The sequence below is a fragment of the Muntiacus reevesi genome, chromosome X (genome assembly GCF_963930625.1).
Source record: "Muntiacus reevesi chromosome X, mMunRee1.1, whole genome shotgun sequence".
Classification (NCBI taxonomy): domain Eukaryota; kingdom Metazoa; phylum Chordata; class Mammalia; order Artiodactyla; family Cervidae; genus Muntiacus; species Muntiacus reevesi.
In genome coordinates this window covers 10,964,270-10,983,861 of record NC_089271.1, presented here as the reverse complement: position 1 = coordinate 10,983,861, position 19,592 = coordinate 10,964,270, and positions in this window count along the sequence as shown.

Here is a 19,592-nt window from a genome sequence, read left to right as displayed (position 1 = left end):
TTAGCTTGAAAATGTTTCAGCTATAAAGATATTTTATGTATTTTTCAGGATCTACTCTGTTCCCTCTGGCAGCAGAAACTTTAAACTTCCAGATGGTTCTAAACAAACGTAATTTGGAAACCTCGCAAAAATCCCCCTACTTCTTGGCTTTGGACTAATATCTTGCTTGTTTTGCACTGAGGACTATTCTAAGAGTTTTTCAAATATTAACTCAAGTATTAACCCTTTCAACAACCTATTTTGGTAAGTGGTACTATTAATTCTGTAATTGTACTGGGTAGCTCAGACGGTAAAGCATCTACCTACAATGCAGGAGACCTGGGTTCGATCCCTGGGTTGGGAAGATCCCCTGGAGAAGGAAATGGCAACCCACTCCAGTATTCTTGCCTGGAAAATCCCATGGACTGAGGATCCTGGTAGGCTACAGTCCATGGGGTCGCAAAGAGTCAGACATGACTGAGCAACTTCACTATTAATTCTAGATTATGATTTAGATCAACTGGGTTATTATTTAGCTGAGGAAGCACAGGTAGGTTAAGTGATGCTACTAAGATCACATGGATAGTATCTGGTAGAACTGAATTTCAAACCGAAGCAGTGGGTCCTCACTCCCTACTCTTATTATTACCCTAGAGATCCTGTGAGTAAAGTTACCTCTCAGGGATTTCTTTTTTTCACTTTGACTTCCAGTTCAGTTCAGTTCAGTCGCTCAGTCGTGTCCGATTCTTTGCGATACCATAAATCGCAGCACACCAGGCCTCCCTGTCCATCACCAACTCCCGGAGTTTACTCAAACTTCGACTTTAGTATGGTTGAAAGTGAAATCAAAGTGTTAGTCTCTCAGTCGTGTCCGACTCTTTGTGACTTCATGGACTGTAGCCCACCAGGCTCCTCTGTCCATGGGATTCTCTAGGCAAGAATACTGGAGTGGGTTGCCATGCCCTCCTCCAGGGCATCTTCCCAATCCAAGGATGGAACCCATGTCTCCTGCATTGCAGGCAGATTTTACTATCTGAGCCACCAGGGAAACCCTTAATATGATTACAAAATATATTTTTAAGGGAGGACCTAAAGGCTGCATTGGTGAAATATTGGTGTTTTCATCTTTAAGAAAAAATAAAGGGCAGTTGTGACTGAGTGACTTAGCAGACACGCATGCACATGATAGCTTTGGAGAGTCCATGTGATTAAGGACCACGTGGACAAAACCATCGCACCCACATTTTTAGTCTTATTCTGTGACAGGGTTTCTCAGCGTCAGGGGAAGGAGGGCCATCTCACCACCCGCTCTCCCCGCCCAAGGATGGTTTCGATCACCACCACTTGGGGAGGTTGGGAACTGGGGTTGCTACCAGCATCTACTGAGTTAGAGGTGCCACTAAACATCCTATAGCGCGTGGGACAGTACCCACTACAAAGGATGAACTGGCCCCACGTGTCACTAGCACTGAAGTTGACAAACCCTGTTCTATAGGAATAAGGGTAGATGGCATTTACTGAGCACTAGTTAGGACCATGCACGAAAACCACAGACCAGAGGAGAAGGTGCTAGATGTTAGAAGAGACAGTGGAGTAGACAAACAGTTGTAAAACCAGGAGGAATGTGCTAGATTGAAAATGGTGCAAGGCACTTAAAGGTATGACGGGTGGGAGAAGTGCCAACAGCCTTCACAGCAACTCCAGGGCTGAGTCAGAGAGACCAAGGCGGGCAGGTTGACCTTGGATCAGAATGTGCAGCGCAGAGATTTGCAGAGACACGGGTGGCCCTAGAGATGGTCAGACTGAAGTGAAGTAAGACACACAGAGACAAATACCATCTATCACTTGTACATGGAATCTGAAAAGCAGATACAAATGAACTTGTTTTCACAACAGAAACAGATTCACAGATACAGAAAACAAATTTATGCTTACCAAAGGGAAAAGGGTGCTAGCGGGAGGATAAATCAGGAGTTTGAGATGAACATATACATACCACTATGTATAAAATAGATAATCAGTGAGGACTTGCTGTATAGCACAGGGAACTATATTCAATATCTTGTGATAACATATAGTAGAATATAATATGAAAAGAATATATAAGTGTGTGTATATATGTTTGTGTGTGATTATATATATATATATATATACATATACATACACACACACATATAATAGCTTTGTTATACCTGAAAAAGGTTCATCTAGTCAAAGCTATGGTTTTTCTAGGAGTCATGTATGGATGTGGGAGTTGGACTATAAAGAAAGCTGAGAACCGAAGAATTGATGCTTTTGAACTGTGGTGTTGGAGAAGACTCTTGAGAGTCCCTTGGACAGCAAGGAGATCCAGCCAGTCCATCCTAAAGGAAATCAGTCCTGAATATTCATTGGAAGAACTGATGCTGAAGCTGAAACTCCAATACTTTGGCCACCCAATGTGAAGAACTGACTCCTTAGAAAAGATTCTGATGCTGAGAAAGATTGAAGGTGGGAGGAGAAGCGGATGATGGAGGATGAGATGGTTGGATGGCATCACTGGCTCAATGGACACGAGTTTGAGTAAGCTCCGGGAGTTGGTGATGGACAGGGAAGCCTGGCGTGCTGCAGTCCATGGAGTCACAAAGAGTCAGACACGACTGAGCAACTGAACTGAGCTGACACCTGAAAAAATCAACTATACTTCAATTTAAGAAAAAAAAGCACCTTCAGGGCAGAAATAGAGCAGCATGGGGCTTGAGTTTTGTTTTTTGGTTTTATGTTTGCTAAGGCCTAGACATCTGTTTTTAGCTCTGGCATGCCCCATTGCCTGCTTTCTGTCTTGACCTCTAAGGCGTTCCCCTTTTCTATCCTTAAGGAGATCAATGGCAACTTTTGGAAAACCTGATTGCAAGCTGAGCTGGACTGGGAACTCATCAGTGCAGAAAAGCTCTCTGCCGGGGAGAAAGTGTGGCAGAGAGTGATCACCACTAAATGAGCCATTAGACACGTTCAGTCCTAGATTAGGAGGCAGAGGACTCTGATTGCAAAACAGTGGCAGAGATGTAAAAGCTCTGATTTATCTGGGACCATTAAAAGCTTTAAGGGAGCAAAATAGAGCACCAAGGTAAGGAGCTAAAGGGTAGTAACAGAACAAGCTTCTCCGGTCTTCCAGTCAGCTTTTAGGAGAGCCAGTGCATGAAAAGCTTATGAAATCCTCTGATGCTAACTGTTCTCCATTATCCAATTTGTGTTTCACCCTCCAAAGAGAAGAGGTTAAGCCCAAGGGGTGTAGAGGCTAAACCAAACGTGGAAGATGGACGGGCACGTGGCTGACCCACCTGGTTGCTGCTATGGTTGGTGACCTGATGTGGTCCTTGTGAAGACAGTGACCTCTTTCACAGAAGTTTACATTTTGGGGGAGGCAGTCTGGGGGTTCCAAGTTTCCTCTGCATCCTCACTCTTGGCAGACACAGAGGAGAGGAAATTTGCCACTTGGGGCTCTCTCAAACCAAGGTGCAACTTTTGGCATCTGCCTTCCTAAAGTTTAAAGTCAGAGCTAGCGCTGTGCAGGGGTGTGTGTCTTTTGAGGAAAGTGGGAGTTTGCTCTGATGAAAGTGAATCTGTCACTTCAGTGAAAACTGGGCTTCCTTCGGGTTTAGTTGCTCTTGCGTGGGTGGGGATGGAGGGGTTGGGTAGAGGCTGGAAGGGAGAGCAGCAGGATCCACCCTTCGCTTGCCCCCACTGCTGGGACTTTTAATCAGTGTCACTCGTTTTTTATGTGCACAAAGCAGTGGGCGCAAATAGATTGCTGATAAACCAGCTTTTCACTGAAGCAGCATTTCTCTGTGGATAACACTTTCTTCCTGGTAGGCAAGGAACATGTCAAAACCATGTGCTTAAAAAGCCTTTATGCCTTTTCCTGGGGTTAGTTCTAGATCTCATCGGAAAATAGTGGGTTGATGAGACCCATGAGGCCGCTGCAAATAACGTATCCTGCAAACGGTTTCACAAAATTATGGGGATTGGTTCAGAGGGTTACATGACGTCAACTCCAATTTGTATCCTGTCTACTTTTCATTTCGGGAAAGTTTGTTTCCAAGTATGAGTGAATGGCTTTTAAATGAGACCCTCAAATTTCCAGGGATCTTTTAAAGTTCTTGGATTTGCAGGAAGTATGGCAACACAAAGACCAATCCAATAAACCTGTTGGGAATTCTCTAAAAATCTGCCAAAGAACTGCTCTTCCCACTGGAAGAGAAGGTCACAACTACAGAGCAATTTGAACTCCCCACACAGCACAGTCTTCTAGGCCCAGGCTGGCCTTTAATATCTAAACAAAAGAGCCCGGGGCTCCATCACACATCCCATAGCAAGGCCAGCACATCACCCCTCTCCTCCTGGGTCATCTCCTCTCTTTGCTCCCAACTCCAGCCCCAGGTCCTGTGGCTGGCTTTCTCATCCTACATCCTTTTTAGGCTTCTTGACACCTTTGCAGTGGCTGTCTACCGTCCCCCTCATTCTAGCTCCTCATTTTCTCTGGGTCAAAGGGTTCCCAAATTCTTGACTTGAGAACCATGAGGGGAAGGAGAGAGATGACTGAAGTTGTTCTTACACAAGCCAGCCACCGCCTTTTTTTCCATCCCCTCCACATCACACCAATTCCTCCATGAGAGAGGGATCTGTCCAGGCGTTGCCTTTAGCCTCTTGAGGTTCTGGGCCAAAACTGAAGTTACTTGTCTTCTTTAAGACTTTCTCTATTTCTTGATCCTGATGACATTCTTAGAGAAGGGAAAAGCCACCAAAAAGTATCCTCCTCCTTTCAGATGAAACCCCAAGGATCAACAACTAGGAGAAATTCAACATGTGCGCAGTAATTGGTCAAACCCAATAGAATAGGAGTTTCCAAAGGGTCAGATTTAAATCTGATCCCTTTCAGTTTGTGTCCGCAGCACCTTGAACATGGCTGACTTATAGCTGTGCTCAAAAAAAATATATTGAGTGACCAATTGAATGAATGAAATAGTGGCCAATGGATAGATTTAAAATTCATGCGTTTGCTGATAAGGAATGGAGCTACGAGAGTGTGCCAGTAGGTGAGACAGGCGGTGTAGACTTTCTGAAAATATAGCAGGCCTGACCCTTGCCCCTGATGAGCTCTAGTTGAACAGGGAAGATAAGACACATATATAGTTGCTTTAGTCCAAGAGAGATCTTGGAGGTTGTAGGACAGAAGGCTAGACAAGAAATAATGGCAAATTGCATTGGAGCTGATGGGAGGAACTCTTAGGCCAGGTCAGAAATCTATGGAGTAAATGGAATCCCTCTCCCTGGATAGGGATTTTGTTTTGGTTATATAGGTAATAATAATAACCCCTTGAAGGCCATATTTTGGTAAATCATAGCATTTGTTCAAATGGCTCTGTCTCTGACTCACAGGTTCTATGGATCCTCAACCTGGAGTTGGATATTGAGTGGAGTATGGATATTGACATTTTAACTCTTGTCTTCCACATTGGAGCCTCAAAAATAAGCTGCACTGTTGTCCACCAAATACCTTTCACCAAAGTAAAAGACAAAACAAGTTCACAAGAAAGTAAAATATTTGCAGCAAGTCTAACCTTCCATCGCAAGAGGTAGCTTTTGTGAAATCATAACCATCTCTCTTTTCTTGAAGAAAGGAAATCATGGTGGTTCATGACCACATGGATGCCCCCCCACTTTTATTGACCTACCAAACTAAATTTAACCAGCAAAGCACAATCATTTGCAGAAGGCAGACTCTGACTGGCACCCCTGGACCACGGGGGTGAGTCTGACCCTCTGGGCTTCCCTAGGACCCTGGGAATTGGGTAGAATGGGGGAGCTTGAAGCACACAGCTTCCTTCCTGGGAGGTTCTGCTCCAAGCTTCAGATGCAGCTCAGCCTCCATCTATTGAGGAAGGTGACAGGGGAGGGCTGGGGATGCATTCTCAAGAAGTTTCCAGCAAGTACAGCGGCAGAACTCTTAGGAGTGGAGTTTGACGTCCGGACGCCCAACAAGTCCTTGTGAGCACGCCTGACTGAGAGGTGATGGGGTTCCTCCCACCCAGATACCGCCTGGGATGTGTGGCTGGAAACCGGCTCCAGGGGGCGCTAGACAAACCAGTTCTCCCATATCAATCACATGGAGAGCTTTCTAAATAGAACTTAATTCCTTTTTATGTGATTCGAGTAGAAGTATTTTACCGATATTTAAAGAAAACACAGATGTGCATAACGAAAAAATAAAAATCAGCTACACATTAAACTCCCATTGTAGTCTCCACTAATTTTTAGTGTCTTTTCCTCCAGTTTACACCCCAGAAGGACTTGCTTTTTTATTCCATAATGTGGACCGTTTTGTACATACTGCTTCTTCTCCGTTCCTGCCCTCATTTAGTGCTACCTGATCGCTGTTTGTGGAGTCTGATAACATGTGAAGAAAGAAGTAAATGGTAAACCACGGAGATGAGCTGGTGTTGGTGGATGGAGTTCAGGGGTGACCACTGCTGGCAGGGTGCAAAAACCAATAAATTTCTGTTTCAAAAACCAATAAGAAGTTTCAGCCACAAACACTCACCACCCGGGTCTCAGCCTCTCCTCCGCCAGCTTCCAGATCTGGGTTGCATTGGTAGATGTCAGCTCACTGCCAGGTCCTTCTCCCCTGAATGTCAAGTACAATTCAAAGTTAGACCTTCCCAGCAGCCTAAGAGATATGCTTGGAAGAATGGGTCAAGATGCACTTGGCATATTTATAATTTCTCTGACTTCCCACAAGAAACATGTGCAGACATTTTTGGAAGTGGTGGGGATGTGAGGAAATGTATTGTCAAAGAGCTTGAGCTCACTCTTCTGACTTGGTTCCCATCTTAAAATTCAGAATTAATGGAAAATACAGGCTATCAACCAAAGCCATTCAAGCAAAGCCATGCATAAGCAAATCCTTCTTAGGTTGGATAATGGAAAAGGATTCATCAAAATGTATTAAATATAAATCCTTAACTCCCTAAGAGCTTCAAATGGCTGCTAAAGACCATCTTCCCCTTCCCTTTTTTGCCAGTTGGATATTTATTAAGCACTGGTAAAGAACCTGCCTGCTAATGCGGGAGACAGAAGAGACACAGGTTTAATCCCTGGGTTTGGAAGATTCTCCCAGAGGAGGGCATAGCAACCCACTGCAGTATTCTTGCCTGGAGAATCCCATGGACAGAGGAGCCTGGAGGGCTGCAGTCCATGGGGTCACACTGAATTAGACACGCCTGAAGTGACTTAGCACACACACCTCATCAAGGGTATATCTGGAGACACTGGCGCCTACAAAATGCAGCCATCTCAAGAGAGATGAGGACATACATCATGATTTATTATGGGAAAGTATTTCACTGAAAGATTACTTGGTTGGGAAACAGTGGGGACAGAATAAAGCTGGAGAACATTGGAAGTGAGCCATCAGGACATTTTGGTAAATAATGGAGCTAACAACAGTTGAGTGCCTACAATTTTCCAGGCATTGTTGTCAGTTTTAACTCATTTAATCCCCATAGCTTTGCAAGATAGATCTTATTAGTATACCCAGTTTAAAGATGGTGAAACTGAGGCACAAGAAGGTTAAGAAACTTCACCAGAGTCACAAGTAGGAAAAGCCAGAATTAGGACACAAGACCAAGTAAACTGGTTCTATAATCTCTGCTCTGAACCACGATGCTATAGTTACTGGGCTACGAAAGATCTTGAAAGGGCCTCTGTCTGCTTACTTAATCCAATGGTAAGTCAAGAAACATTTATTAAGCACTTACTGTATGCTAAGCTTTGTACAGGACCCTGTGAACACAACAGTCAATATAATGAGATACATGCCCTCCAGGAGGGAGAAAGAGAAGTAGAAAAGCTATTCTAGTGTCACTTTACCTTCCAACAGAATCAAATTCAAGCAATTTCAGGCAGATCCAAATCGATACCATTTGAAAAACCTGAGGAGTGGGTTACTCATGCAAAGATACAGGATGGGCCTTTTGTGCTGCAGTCTTAGATGGCATCACCGACTCAATGGACATGAGGTTTAGTTAACTCTGGGAGATAGTGAAGGACAGGGAAGCCTGGCATGCTGCAGTCCACGGGTCGCAGAGTCAGACATGACTTAGCAATTGAATAGCAAAAGATTGTGTGAAAACAGCCCAAACTTGTGCCGTGGAGGTTAAGAGAATGGAGGATAAACGTATTATAGGATCTCCCTCTCACAAAACTCAACAAAATTATGAACTATAGGTGAGCCTGCCCCTGTTATTTCTACCTTAAGCTTTAAAAAAAAAAAAACCCTCAGGCAATGAACTGTAAAGGCAAATCAGGGCTATAGACAGATGTTATAGGAAATATATAAGAAAACTCATTATAAGAACTGCAAATATATATATATATATATTTTACTATCACCAAATACTCCCTTCCACTCATCTTTCCCTATAAAAGTGAGTCTTTCTGCTTTTGGTATCCAGCTTGGAGTCTCCTGAAACAGGGTTCACCCCAAATGACTGCCTGATGCCTAACTACCATTTATGAGTTCTCCTTGAAACACACCACGGAACTCCATAATTACATCACAGCTCATCTGGTTTGTTGGAAGGCCTCTGGACAGAACCACTTAGCCAACCGTTCTCCTGGAAGATCTTCCTCCTAGGAAACCTCCCTTACCCACTTGGAGTAAAAACAGAGGCGGCCAGCTCTTCACCCTTAGTCTTGTGCAGACTGTTTTAACTAAGGAAAGCTTGGGGAAAGGGTGCTCTTGGCAAGATTTCTTTTGACACATCGTAATTGAGCAATTGCAAAAGGTTGTCGAGAGCCAGCAGATGGGGCAGATAAGGGAGGCCCTATCAGCTTTTTGGCCAGTTGGGATTCCTGAATTTGAAACCTGTTTACCCTTAGGAAAAAAACCAGGCTCTCCTCTCTCTGCTTCTACTGGAAAGGGCAGGGCAGGTTTAGGCTTATCAGACACACATTAATTTTTCTTTGAGCCCATGAAGGCTGATCACTTCTGCAGCCAAAACATAATGGAAAGGCTTAGCAGCCTATTGCCAAACTATTCTGTTTTCTATAAAGCTCATCTCTTGAGGCTGGATTCTGCTCTCAACTTTACCAGGCCCTTCCAAGACCGTGGGGCATTGCTCAGTTCTTCTTGAAGGCATAAAAATAGAAACCTCCCCACCTTTTCCTGGAGAGCAGAGGGAATCTCTGGTGGCTTAAATGGTAAAGAATCTGCCTGCTATACAGGAGATCCAGGCTTGATTCCTGGGTGGGGAAGATCTGCTGGAGGAGGAAGTAGCAACCCACTCCAGTATTCTTGCCTGGAGCATCCCATGGACAGAGGAGCCTGGTGGGCTATAGTCCGTGAGGTTGCAGAGAGTCCAACACGACTGAGTGACTAACACAACAGAGGGAATGTGTTCTCTGTTTGTCCTTTTTTGGGCTCAGGTTCCTGCAAAGGTTTTTTTGAGTTTGTTTCTCAGGCCAACAGTTGACGCAGCAAATTCATTTGTGGAAACTGTCTGGCTTTCGTCTGTTGTCTGTGTTTTTAAATATCATTGAGCTATTTTATCACCATTCTACTTAGTACCCACCCACGTTTGGAATGCCTCCACCTGGAGTGACAGTCATATCTCTTTTATTCCCATTTTAGAATTTGCCTAAGATGTTAGAATTTGTTGTTTAGGGTGTAGGATTTATATAAGATGAAGTGAAGTGAAGTCGCTCAGTCGTGTCCGACTCTTTGCGAGACCATGGACTGTAACCCACCAGGCTCCTCTGTCCATGGAATTCTCCAGGCAAGAATACTGGAGTGGGGTTGCCATTTCCTTCTCCAGGGGAACTTCCCGACCCAGGGATCAAACCCAGGTCTCCCGCATTGTAGGCAGATGCTTTACCGTCTGAGCTACCAGGGAAGCGGAAACTATCAATTCTTTTTTTTTTTTAATGACATTATTTTCTTGGCGTGCTGCAGTCCATGGGGTTGCAGAGTCAGACACGACTTAGCGACTAAACAACAACTATTTTCTTTCTAATTTCAGAAGCAATATGTGTTCATGGCAGACAACTAGAAAGACATAAGTGTCATGTAAAAAATAATAATCACCCACAATCTCCACCCCCCCAGAGATAATCACCATTAGTATTCTGATACATTTCTTTCCAGCGTCTACATTTTTTTTTTTTAGTTGAAATATAACTGACCTACAACACTATGTTCCAGGTGCATAACATAAGGTTTCAGTTTTTATATACATTCCAAAAAATCACCATAAGTCAAGTTACCATCAGTCACCATACAAAATATTAGTGAGTGAGTGATAGTTGCTCAGTCGTGTCTGACTCTGCGACCCCATGAACTAAAGCCTGCTGGGCTCCTCTGTCCATGGAATTCTCCAGGCAAGAATACTGGAGTGGGTTGCCATTTCTATTACAATGTATTGGCTATATTCCCCATGCTGTAAGCTTAATCCCGTGACTCATTCAATTTGTAACTGGAAGTTTGTAGCTCTTAATCTCCCTCATCTATTTCTCCCCTCCTCCCATCCCCTGCTTCTCTGGCAACCACCTGAGAGATTTGCAGTTCTTTATAGGGCCACCTAAATAATCTATGGGGTCCAGTACCAAAGTGAAAATTTAGGGTTCCTTGTTCAAAAATTATCAAGATTGTCAAGGCAGAGACAGAGCCCATGAATAAACCAAGTGTGGGGTCCTTCTGCATGCAAGGCCCTGCATGACAAAACACGTCCCATGCCCAAGAAACCCACCTCGATTCTGAACTATTCACAGGCAATTTGATGGTTATACAGGATTTATGTGTTCCCTCATCCATTTCCCTGCTTGCTGACTTGGGACAAATCTCTGGCCCTTCAGAAACTCCTACATTAAGCTGTGGACTGGGAAAATAAAGGATATAAAATGAAATACATTCATTTGGCTAAAGGCATTTGGTGAGGGACAGGTAGAGATAAATAGTGAGATATTCCTCTGTTGCTTGATTATTTCATTTGTCCTTATTGTGAAATAGTGGGACAGAATGGGAGAATCGTAAAACCGCTCAAATGAAATCAGAGTCTCAAGAAGTTAAACACAGAATTACCATATGACCCAGCAATTCCACACCGAAGTATATGACCCAGAAAAACTGAAAACAGGGGTTCAAACGGATACTTAAACAGCAGTGCTCACAGCAGCACTGTTCATAATAGTGAAAAGGTAAAGACAACTCCAATGTCCATCAGTGGTTGAAAGGAGAAAGAATTTGTGGTTTATGCATATGGAATATGGAATATGCATATGGAATATGCATGTGGTTTATGCAGTGGAATATTATTTCACCATGAAAAGGAATGAAGAACTGATATATGGTACAACTTGGATGAACCTCAAAAAGGCAGTCATAAAAGGCCATGTATTGTATGATTCTATTTACATGAAATGTCCAGAACAGGCGAATCCACAGAGACAGTAAACAGACTGCTGGTTGCGAGGGGCTGGGAGTATGGAGGAGTGGAATGTAAATGCGCGTGTCTATGAGGTTACCCTTGGGGGTGATGAAACGTTCTGGAACTAGACAGGTATGATGGTTGCACAACACTGTGGATGTAGTAAATGCCACTGAATTGCTCACTTTTTAATTTTATGTGAATTTTACCGCAATTTCTCATTCTAACATAAGAAGCCAGGTAAACAATCCCTCTCAGTGAAGATGCAGAGGTGGAAAAAGGCCCAGAGCTTCAAAGCTATTGTCCCCAGATAGCCCATCATGAAATCTACAGTCATGACCATTAGAATCACTTCAGAAACATTCTGCTTCACCACAAGTACATTACTGGGGACTGTGACATATCCGTACCCTGATGTTCAGAGACCATTTCACTGTTGGCAACGTCTTAGGCCATCTTGATGGACTCTTCTGGGATAGAAGAAGAGGGCCGAGGGAGTAAAGTTGGAGAGCTGAAAGTTGGCGGCCTTAGCTTCCTGGTCTCTGCTTGCTTACCCTGGGAGCCTCACCCCAATTCTCTAGTGTGCTTGCCAGCCAAATGAGGGAGCTGGCATGCTTGCTCCCCAACATTCTTTAGGACTGTGTTCATCACATGGGAGCACAGAAGGGCCTCGTGGAGGCCCAAGAGTGATGGAAGAAACTAGAATGGAGGATCCACGCCAGGAATAAAAAGAGAGCAGGAAGCCTTAAGAGATTCTGCCTGGGGTCCCTAAGAAAATAGGGGATCAGAAAAGACAAGAGGATCAGGTACTGAAGGCAAACTTAGCTCATTTCATGATTCGGTTAATGGAGGAGAGACTTATTATCCCAGTTCTAGAAAACACTATTTCTGATAAGATATATAAAGCATGAGGTAAGAAGATGAAATAATAAGATCTAATATATGAGCCATCCATCACCACCTAGGAACATATTTATGGGTATTCCAGAAATTCAAAGATGAAAACGGGACCAGGTCAGTGGGACAGGCAGGGGTAGAGAAGGTCCTGACCACTCAGAGTGTGGTGTGGACCAAGAGCACCAGCATCACTTGGAAGCTGGAGAGAAATGCAGAATCTCAAGCCCCACCTCAGGCCCCCTGAATCAGACTCTGCATTTTGACAAGATCTCTGGGTAATAGAAATGCATGTTACAGTTTGAGAAGCATCATCTAGATCATATTGCTAAGGACATTAGCTCACTACATCCTTCTTTTCTCTTTTACATGCAGCCCTCTGTGCATCCCCTTTCAGCATCTTTCCCAGCGGAGAAGGACATGATATTTTAGTGACCAGAGAGAGCCTGAAATGAGAGTTATTGGGGAGTCGGGGGCCACAGTAATGAGTCACTGTAGATGGGGATCAGTTGCTCCAACTTTGAACCACTGATCTCTCTTGGGCCATGTTAGTGGCTCACAGCAAACCTTCAGGATCTAATAAAACTTCTATAACAGGGGTCAGTAAACTTTTTCTGTAACAGTTCAGTTAGTCAATGTTTTTGGCTTTGTGGGGACACCGTCTCTTTCACAACTACTCAACTCTGCCTTCTAGCTTGAAAGCAGTCTTAGACAACATGTAAGTGATTGTGCCTGATGGGTTACAATATAAAGTTTGTGGACACAGATTGGAATTTGATATAATTTTCATATGCCATGAAATATTCAGTTCACTTCAGTCGCTCAGTTGTGTCTGACTCTTTGTTACCCAGAATATTCACCTTCTGATTTCTTAAAATCATTCCAAAAAGTACAAACCCTTCTCTTCTCACAGGCCATAAAAACACAGACAGTGGGCAGGGATTGGGCCCCGGGTCAGAGCATAGTGACCCCTGTCCCACAAGGAAGATAGTCAGCCTGGGGAGAAATTACAGGGAGAAGCAGAGTATATTCCTACTCAAAGTCTGGAGTGGAAGATGAGGGGGAGAGAAGCATGGACATGTAGAATTTAACTGCTTGTTTTAGGTTTTGGACTGTGCTAGGGGAACACTGCCAATCCCCATTTTTCATGAGCTCTGATACAAAAACATCCAAAGAGAACTTATCACCAAACAGCACTGTGGAATGCTTTGGAAAGTTCACACAGAGGCATAAAGGGTTTCTGTAAACAAGCAAGAAGATGGTAGAAGTGAGCAAAACATAATACCCTGAATTCTTTCTCTTCCAAGGATGTGATATAACTTGAACTAAACTGAATTAGACTTCATATTTCATTGGCTATTACAATTCTGTGCCCAAAGAGGTGAACCACAAATCAGTAATATCCTGGGTGCCAACCCACTCGCTGCAAGAACGTCTAAGTCCTGTTGACATGAAATAGAAGCCATAACCACTGTGATGCTATTTTTCCTTAATTAATTTCTAGACTTGTACTTCAGTACAACCTGATGATGACTTCACAAGCTTCTACATAAGTTTCCATGAATTTAAACTCTTAGTGTTTATAAGGCTTCAGAAAGCTCTTCATTTTCCACTGTAATTTTTAGAAACAGGACTGAAGTAGCTTGTTATTATGGCTATGTGTGGTATAATCCATAGACCTAAGAAAAGATACCATCTCTGATATCCTCCACCAAGAAAAGGAGTCCAAGAACAAAAATAAAATTTTGAATTTGTATGGAAACACAAAATTCCCCAAATAACTAAAGCAATGCTGGGTAAGAGAAACGGAGCTGGAAGAATCAGGCTCGCTGATTTCAGACTATACTACATAGTTATAGAAATCAAAACAGTATGGTACTGGCACAAAAACAGATCAATAAAATAGGATGGAAAGCCCAGAAATAAACCCACAAACCTATGGATAACCTATGACAAAAGAGGCGAGAGTATATATAGAAAACAGTTTTTTTTTCAATAAGTGTTGCTGGAAAAACTGGACAACTACATGTAAAAGAATGAAATTAGGACACTTTCTAACACCATACACAAAAATAAACTCAAAATGGATTAAAGACCTAAATGTAAGACCAGACAGTATAAAACTCTTAGAGAAAAACATAGGCAGAACACTCTTTGACATAAATCACAGCAATAACTTTTTTAAATCCACCTCTTAATGAAAATAGAAACAAAAATAAGTAAATGGGACCTAATTAAACTTAAAATCTTTTGCATGGCAAAAGAAACCATAAACAAAATGAAAAGACAACCCACCAAATGGGAGAACATATTTGCAAGCAAAGCTACTGACAAGGGATTAATCTCTAAAATGTACAGACAGCTCATATAGCTCTGTCAAAAAACCAAACAATCCAATCAAAAAAATGGGCAGAAGACCTAAAAGAAGACATAGAGATGGCCAAAAAGCAAATGGAAAGATGCTCGACATCATTAATTATCAGAGAAATGTAAATTCAAAGTACAACTAGGTATTACCTCACGTCAGTCAGAATGGCCATCATCATCTAAAAGTCCACAGACAGCAAATGCTGGAGAGAGCATGGAGAAAAGGGAATCCTCCTACAATGTTGGTGGGAATGTAAATTGGTACAACCACCATGGAGAATATTATAGAGGTTCTTTAAAAAACTAAAACTAGAACTACCACATGATTCAGTAATCCTACTCCTGGGCATATACCCGGAGAAAACCATAATTTGAAAATATACATGCACCCTTATGTTCATTGCAGCACTATTAACAATAACGAAGACATGGAAGCAACCTAAATGTCCATCGACAGAGGAATGGATAAAGAAGATGTGGTACATATATACAAGGGAATGTTACTCAGCCATTAAAAGGAAATGCCATTTGTAGCAACATGGATAGACCTAGAGATTATCATACTAAATGAAGTAAGTCAGATAGAGAAAGACAAATATCATAATATCACTCATATGTGGAATCTAATTTTTTAAAAAAGATATAAATAAACTTTGGGCATCCCAGGTGGTACCAGTGGTAAAGAACCTGCCTCCCAATGCAGGAGATGAAAGAGATGTGGTTTTGATCCCTGAGTCAAGAAGATCCCCTGAAAGAGGGCATGGCAACCCACCGCAATAATCTTGCCTGGAAAATCCCATGGACTGAGGAGCCTGGTGGGCTACAGTCATAGATAGGATCACAAAGAATCAGACACAACTGAAGCAATTTAGAATGCACACACACATAAACAAACTTATTTACAAAACAGAAACAGACTCATAGATTTTGAAAACAAGTTTCAGTTCCGTTCCCAAGAGGGAAATGGGTGGGGGGGGTGGTTAGATGGGGAGTGAGGAGTTTGGGGTTAACATATACACACTACTATTTCTGAAGTAGATAACCAACAAAGACCTACTGTATATACCTGAAACTAATGCAAGATTGTAAATCAACTACAGTTCAATTTTTTTTTTTATTTGTTGAATGCATCATATCCCCTCTCCTTATTTATCACTCACTGAGACATAGCTCTTTCCCTTGGGGTCCAATATTTTAATGGGAAAACAAATTTTCCTTTCCCACCAAAAACCCAAGGAAAGTTTGGAAAGGCACTCATGGGCAGATCAGTAACATTTTTCAAGAAGCCAGTTACAAGCTGGCTTTCCAAATCAAGTCATTTTTCCTTGCCTCAAAAAAAAAAAAAAAAAAAAAAAAGCCTGTTACAAACACTCCAGGTCTACAAGATGTTATCTTTCAGAGACTCTTCATTTTTCTAAGATGTGATAGTCTATATGGGAAAAGAATCTACAGAAGAATGGATGTATGTATATGTGTAACTGATTCACTTTGCTGTAGCCCTGAAACTACCCCAACACTGTAAACCAACTATATTCCAATAAAGACAATTTCAAAAAAGAGAATAGTAATTAACTTAAGAAGAATCCAGACTCCTTCTCTGCAGCCCTGTGGATTCTCTTCACCAGGTTTTAGTGTATTTGAAGGTCCCTAGAATGGTGCTTGGAGAAGGCAACCCACTCCAGTGTTCTTGCCTGGAGAATCCCAGGGACGGGGGAGCCTGGTGGGCTGCCATCTACGGGGTCGCACAGAGTTGGACACGACTGAAGCGACTTAGCAGCAGCAGCAGCAGAATGGTGCTTGTGTGAGGGAGGCTGGGGGAGGAGGGCACCTTAATCTTCTATTGTAATTATTTTCGTGTGCTGCCCCTGCATTTGTTTGTTTGTTTGTTTGTCTTGCTAATGTCACAGTCAGGAGCCTTAAAGAGAAGTTTCTTCCCAATGGCGCTGCCATTTGCAAAAAAGAACCTGGCTTTTCCAGAAGCTTCATAAGCTTCGCAATCTGAAGGAACTAGGAACGGATGCACAAAAACCTGGGCATCTTTGGGATCCTGGCTGGTGCCACCCCAAGCTTGTCCTTTCCCATTGCCTGGGACCTGAGTTGATGCTCAAGGATGTATGCACATTCTCAGCTGTCTTTATGCACAGCTGTGTTTCCCTGTTGCCTGAGATCTTCTCTTGCCCTCCCTGGGGCCACAAAAGCCAAACTCTTCTCGTCTGAGAGTGTGAACCTCAGAACCTCTGAAATTCAGTCAGTTCCAGTAACTTCTTCACAGGTTCAACCAAGACGCCAAAAGGATTCTGCATTCAACAAGCAGTTAAGCTTTGGCACTCCCCCTCATGACCTCTGCCAGGTATGCTTCCATACGCTTTTTCTATTAAATGCAATTAAACCAAATCTGTATTTGATATTCATATGCTCCTGAACAGTGATAAAAGAGTGTAATTCTTCACTTGTGTTTGGTAGCTATTAATTTCTAGAAGCAACAGAATAAAGTCCAGGTAAAGAGTCAAAAGCTTACATTATTATTTACATGACAATGCACTCCTTTTGTGCTATTAGTGGATAAGGATTTTGCTGGCCTCATTTTCTGAGCATGCATAATAAATTCAAAGAAGAAAATCGTGTGCTAATTTTAACTCTAAAATTTTAACTTTAATGATGTCTATCTGGTTTTATCAGCTATAACTGCAATCTATTTCTGCCCTAGCAATTCAAGAAGAGAGTGCTATTTAAAATACAACTTGGATTATGTAACTGCTGGGTTTTGTAGCCTTTAAAGACTTCCCATTGTCCTTTGAACATAATCCCAAAGTACCCATAATTACCAATGTTGACTGCCAGACCCCTCAACCTCAGCTCTTGGATATCCCCTCAGCCTTTTGGCTCAGAATCACCCAGGCCTCCTCTCTCATCCCTGGACCACACATGGCCGTTTATGCCTGAGGGGCTGTGTTTCCGTTCCCTCCATTCACTTCATCACTCCTCTTTTCCCAGTTTTATTGAGATATCACTGACATCCAACATTGTGTTAGTTTAAAAAGTTCAACGGGTGGATTTGATACATGTATATATTGTCAAATGATTACCACAATAGGGTCAGCCAACAGTTCCATCACCTCACATAATTACATTCTTTTTTTGGTAGAGAAATTTAAGATCTACTCTCTTAGCAAATTTGTAGTGTACACTACAGTATTGATAACTTACTCACCATGCATTACATCAGACCCCCAGTCCTTGTTCATCTGATAACTGGAAGTTTGTATGCTTTGACCAACAGCTCCATATCCCTGCCCTCTCCTGTCGGGCACCATTTCACTCTCTGTTTCTATGAGTTCAGTTTTTGAGGTTCCACATATAAGTGAGATCACACAATATTTGTCTTTCTCTGACTTATTTCACTTAGCACAGTGCCCTCCGTTAAGATATAATTCACAAACCATACAATCCATCCTTCCGAAGTGTACATTTCAGTGCTCGTTAGTATACCCACAGTCATGTGCAACCGTAACAGCCATCAATTCTATTGAATAGAGCATCTTTATCACCCCAACAGGAAATTTCACACCAATTAGTAACCACTCCTCACTCCTCCTTGCTTCCCAGATAGCACTAACGGTAAAGAACCTGCCTGCCAATGAAGGAGACATAGGAGACACAAGTTCGATCCCTGGGTCTGGAAGATCCCCTGCAGAAGGAAATGGCAAAGCACTCCGGTATTCTTGCCTGGAGAACCCCATAGATAGAGGAGCCTGGCGGGCTCCAGTCCTTGGGGTTGCACAGAGTCGGACATGACTGAAGTGACTGAGCACGCACACACGCATGCACACACCTCATTCTTCCATATCCCCAGGCCCTGGCAATCCCCAATCTACGATCTCTCTTCATGGGTTTGGGCTTCCCTGATGGCTCAACTGGTAGAGTCCACCTGCAATGCGGGAGACCTGGGTTGGATCCCTGGGTTGGGAAGATCCCCTGGAGAAGGGAATGGCCACCCACTCCAGTATTTTTGCCTGGAGAATTCCATGGACTGTATAGTCCATGGGGTCACAAAGAGTTGATCTATCTTTATGGGTCTACCTATTCCAGACACTCATATAAATGGAATCATAATACATGGCCTTGGTGAAGGCTTTCCTTCACTCAGCATCATATTTTAAAGGTTCACCCATGCCCAGCCATGGATGCTGCATGTGTCAGTACTTCATTGCTTTTTAAGACTCGAAAATCTTCCATTATACAAGTAGACCACATTTTGTTTATTTATCCACTGATGGCTATCTGGGCTGTTTCCATGTTTTGGTTATTGTCAATAATGCGACTATGAAGATTTGTTTACAAGGCTTTTTGTGGCATGGTTCCTCTCTCTAGGAGAGGACTTTCTGGTCATATGCTGACTCTCTTTAACTCTTGAAAGACATGCCAAAGTGCTCTCCAGAAAGGCTGTACCAACAGCAGTGTGTGAGGGTTCCAGTGTTTCCACATCTTCAACGTTGCTTATCATCTCTCTTTCCGAGTCCAGCCACCCTCATGAGTGTGAAGTTTTGTGTAATATCCCCTTTTCCTGGGGATATTAGTCATCTGAAGAGCTTCTTTGGAGAAAGGTCTATTGGGATTCTCGTCACTCTTCATAGTGAATGTATTTATCTACCTATTCACTTGTTTATTAGTGACCTCCCCCACTTCACCTCCCTCTGTTCTGTAACTTAATATGCAGACATAAGTAAAGAAAACCCTGTGTCCACAGTGAGTTAGTAATGCCTGTGACCCTGTCTCGCTCAGGGCACCTCCCTTCTCCCAGCCCTACCCACCTCCAACCTCCACCATCTGCTGATCTGCTGTGAGTCATCCTTTGCTCGAATTCCACATTCTGACACACCCAGTCCCAAA